The sequence below is a fragment of the Adiantum capillus-veneris genome, chromosome 5 (assembly GCF_014529385.1).
Source record: "Adiantum capillus-veneris isolate H3 chromosome 5, ASM1452938v2, whole genome shotgun sequence".
NCBI lineage: Eukaryota > Viridiplantae > Streptophyta > Polypodiopsida > Polypodiales > Pteridaceae > Adiantum > Adiantum capillus-veneris.
In genome coordinates this window covers 7,940,083-7,945,028 of record NC_140935.1, presented here as the reverse complement: position 1 = coordinate 7,945,028, position 4,946 = coordinate 7,940,083, and the positions used below count along the sequence as shown (strand labels likewise).

Here is a 4,946-nt window from a genome sequence, read left to right as displayed (position 1 = left end):
TTCGATGTGAAGACTCCCACTGAAAGCCATGAATCCTTGGTAGACTTCGCTCTCGGGTCTCATGTGTCTCTGTCAGGAGAGCAAAGACTCCCACTGAAAGCTATGAATATATATATATATATATATATAGAGAGAGAGAGAGAGAGAGAGAGAGAGAGAGAGAGAGGGGGGGGGGGGGGGGGGGGGGGGGGGGGCGGGGGGGCAAAGAGGGAGCAACGCGATAGGCACTGTGCAACATGTTGAGAGAAGGGAGATCCAGAAACATACTCCCAATTCCTTGGGTCAAAGTTGCTATTTACAACTAGGCCTATGACTAGCCTTTCACTAGAATATTGGAGGTTAAATAACACAATCGTAAGATGTGGGTGCCCTACTTAGTTTTCTCAAACACAAGATTTAGCATTAAAGAATTTTATGCTATCCACTTAAAACCGTCAAGGTTCTGGGTCGGGGGGTTGAGCATCCTGGCCCTTCATCCACAACCCATTCCTCTCTAGAATTTTTTGCACACATCGTCAGATTTCAAGCACATCAGCAACCGGAATGCAACTTTCGGCCTCCCAATTAAATGGTGCCAAATCAGCCGGTGGAATGGATTGAGGTGCTACCATCTCAACCGCCATTGTAATCCTTCCTGTGACACCTTAACATGCAGCTTATATTGCAATCCTCGATAGTGTCTGGGTCTTGCCCCCCCTCCCCAAAACGCTTGATGAGCAGGAAAGGTCTTTGACTTACCTTTGAGTTAGGTCTTCGAGCGAGCTCAACGGAGCGAGCTTTTTTTTATTTTTTTTGGAGTGCCACCCTCCCTACCTCCCCTTCCTCCTCTTGCCCCCCATGTGGTTCCTCCTCTTCCCTTCCTCCTCCTCCTCCTCCTCCTCAGCCTCCTCCTAAAAAATCCTTCCTCTCCTCCACCTCCTCTCTCCATCTACTCCTCTAACCACCTTCCCTTCCTCTAGCTCCTTCTATAGAAACCACCATCCCTTCCCTAAAGTCCTCCTATCTCCTACTCCCTTCTTCCTCTCTCTCTTCTTAGTCACTCTATGACCCCTCTCTCTCTCTCTCTCTCTCGTGCTATCTTCCCTCTATGCGAGTGTCTCTCTCTCGCTCGCCACCCCTCTCTATTGTTGTCTCCCCATCCCACCCCCTACCCCCCCCCCCCCCCCCCCCCCCCCCCCCCCCCCTCTCTCCCTCTCCCCATTGCCTTCCCTCCCTTCCTGGAGTTAGCTCCACCCCTCTCTCTCTCTCTCTCTCTCTCTCTCTCTCTCTCTCTCACACACACACACACACACACACACACACACACACACACACACACACACACACACACACACACACACACAGGGGGCGAGCCCGTCTTTCTTTAAAAAAAAAAACAATACACTTCACCTCTCCCCCTCACAATTTTGTTCCCTCCTTCTCTCTCTCTCTCTCTCTCTCTCTCTCTCTCTCTCTCTCTCTCTCTCTCTCTCTCTCTCTCTCTCTTATTGATCTCTCTCCCACTGTATCTTCCTTTTTTCTTTCTTTGCCTCCTGTCACACTGTCGATTGAGTCCCTCCAATCCCAATGAGAAATGAAATGAAATGCTATGTTAACTGCATTCAAAAGGACAAAATGACCCATGCGACCAAATTGATACATTCTTGGTGGAACTAATACAATGTCTAAGTACAAAATAAAATGAGAGAGAGACAGAGAGATAGATAGATAGATGTCATTATCGTCCTCGGAGGTCAAATATGACCTATGGGACCAAGAAAACATACATGGGGCCTCTTACCAAGAGGGTACATTGGAATATGATTAGATGCGGATACAACAAAGTTGTGACCTACGTCACTTAGGGAGTGGGGGGAGGGTGGGTTGGGGAGGGTGGTATGGGAGTCCTTGGAACTCGAAATTTGTCAGTAATGGCCTTGACACCTCTATAGATGGCCCATTTACCTGTTGCTCGAGCATCACACATCTTTTGGAGTTCTTGTTTCTTGATTTTGAGTTGGGCGGGGGTCAAGGCTCGCTCATCCAAATTTTGGAGCCCTTTGAGTAGTTGAGCTTGCTGTAAAAGTGCTTTACGAGCCTCTTTGTTTTTGAAGACGAGGGTACCTTGGTTGTTGTGGTGGTGATGATGGACCTTCTCGATTGTGTTAGGATCAAACTCAGTCAGGTGAATGGCTTGGTTGAGATTGGCTAAGGTGGAAGTGCAATCATCGTCCTCCCACCAAGTAGAGGGTAAGCCCCCGATCCGGAGGGATAACGCCAATCCTTTTTGTTGATGATGTTCTTGAATGCATTCTTCTACCTTGGAAGATACGGCGGTGGTTGCTGCATTGACTTGAGTGGCAAGATTTGCCATACTTGCGGTGAGCGTGTGCTCAACTTCCTTTGCTTGGGCAAGGATATGCTTCGTGTCGATTTGCTTTTGTGACTCCAAGAGGGTGAGGCGGGTCTCCAGGGCCTCGAGTCCGTGTTTTCATCTCTGAGTTCTCACTCGGAGGAGGTCTGTCGGATCCACCCGTGGAGTGGGCACAAAGAGGCGTGTCGGCTTGATTGGTGTGGAGGACTTCTCTCGCTGCATCGTGTGGGAATGACTCCTTGGATGTGAGGTAGACCTTAGTGGGAAAACCTGGAGAAAGTTTTCAAAGTGTCGGGGAGGGTTGAGTCGGCAGGCAGCGCGAGGAGGGGTTGAGAGGCTCAGCAAGCTGTTGAGGAAACCAAACTGTCGAGGCTTATGCGATGCTGTTTGGCGATAGAGGAGGGGGCTGCACTGTGGTTGACGGGACCTCCCCTCGAGGCTACCCCTTGCCCAGGGGAAGGTCGACCAGCGTGAAGGAGAAGGGTTCCTCTGCGAGAGAGAGAGAGAGAGAGAGAGAGAGAGAGAGAGAGAGAGAGAGAGAGAGAGAGAGAGAGAGAAGGGGGGGAGAGGGGTCCGCAAGGGAAGGGCAGGGTTGGGCATGTGAGGGGGGGGGAAGAAGGGGAAGAATAAGGGAAAGAAGGGGGGTTTTTTTTTAATATTATTATTAAGGGAAAGAAATGGAGTGTTAGGGGGTGCTTAGGCCCAAAAAAAAAAAAAAGAAAAGCCATCCAAAGCAATAGAGATGTCTCTATTGCTTTGGATGGCTTTTTTTTTTTTTTTTTTTTGGGCCTAAGCACCCCTAACACTCCATTTCTTTCCCTTAATAATAATTAAAAAAACCTACGCTCCACTCTCCCCCTCTCACAATCCCCCCCCCCCCCCCCCCCCCCCTCTCTCTCTCTCTCTCTCTCTCTCTCTCTCTCCCTTTCACTTCAAGTTCGAGAGTCTGAGTACCACACACTTCTAGAGTGCTCAGCTTTTGGTCACATCCAGACTTACTTCCTTTTGGTCACATCCAGACTTACTTCCTTCACATTTTCAGCCATGACCTAGACCTACACACTTTCCTCTCCGAGCCATAGTGTGGGCTCTCCATTGCGACTCTCATCACCACAATTTTGGACTATCAAGAATCACTCATCATCGATACAAATACTACATCACATGTAATTTTGGTCTCATATGTCATATTTGACGTCCGAGAACGATATAAAATCTATCTATCTACCTCTCCCTCCCTCGCTGGCCCCTCCTTCCCTCCCTCCCTCTCTCTCTCTCTCTCTCCTCCCCTCCCCTCCCCTCCCCCCCCCCCTCTTTCTCTCTCATTTTCCTTTGTACCCATGCATTGTATTATATCCACCAAGACTGTATCAAATTGGTCTCATATGTCATTTTTACCTATGAAAATTCTTAATATGGCATTTCATTCCATTTTAGCTAATATAACAATTCATTCCATTTCGTTTCATTTCTCTCTAGGGTTGGAGGGACTCAAGGGGTGATGTGGTGGGAGTAAAGAGAGAGAAAGGGAATAGGGGTGGGGAGAGGGGTGGCAAGTGGAGGGGGGCACAGCCACAGAGAGAGAGAGAGAGAGAGAGAGAGAGAGAGAGAGAGAGAGAGAGAGAGAGAGAGAGAGAGAGAGAGAGAGAGAGAGAGAGAGAGGAGAGGAGGATGAGGAGGAGAACGTATATGTATGTATGTATGTATATATATATATAGAGGTTAAGGGTACTTAACCTCAGTGCAAATGCCTTCACAGGAAGTATTCCTGGCAAGATGTGTGGTCCTGTGCTCCGCAAATTGCTATTAGCAGACAATGATTTGTCTGGGGTGGTGCCCTTGGAGAGCTGCAGCAAGAAAGAGAGAGAGAGAGAGAGAGAGAGAGAGAGAGAGAGAGAGAGAGAGAGAGATAGATAGATAGATAGATTTTATTATCGTCCTCGGAGGTCAAATATGACCTATGGGACCAAAGTTACATGTGATGTAGTATGTGTATGGCTGATGAGTGACTCTCGATGCTCCAAAATTATAGTGATGAGAGTCGCAATGGAGAGCCCACACTTTGGCTGGGAGAGGAAAGTGTGTAGGTCTAAGTTATGGCTGAAAATGTGAGAGAAGCAAGTTCGGATGTGATCAAAAGCTGAGCACTCTAGTAGTGTGTGGTACTCAGACTCTCGAACTTGCAGTGAGCATAAGGTGCACAATCGATTTGACTCTTCTCCATTGCCCCAACGCCCTATCTCGCATCGAAGGAAATGGGAGCTAAGCCGAATTGCTGCGATAGTGCGTATCGCGGACAAGGGAATAGGCTCAAGCATGTAAGTGTGAGTACGGTTTCCTCTCTCAGCGAAGAACATGGTTTTGTAGTTGGGGGCAATATAGGTGGTGTAATGTATGAAGCGTGACCCACCGGATTTCTCCCAAGCCGTAATACATTGGCGTTGTAGAAAAGCTTCATTCACTTGAGAGTCAATTGAAGCATCATGTAGCAAGTGTAATGCATCCCATCTCCCAAACCACTTCTTTATGTCTTGCATCCATCCCGTGCTCAAGATCTTGCTTTTATGCGTCTTTTGAACTTTTTTGCTTGCTT

General features: G+C 48.2%; 1 pseudogene; it reads right to left on the bottom strand.

Moving 5' to 3' along the window:
* Positions 1–1,840: 1,840 nt before the first annotated feature.
* Positions 1,841–2,575, bottom strand: LOC147456844 (uncharacterized; annotated as a pseudogene).
* Between the last annotated feature and the right edge of the window lie 2,371 nt (positions 2,576–4,946).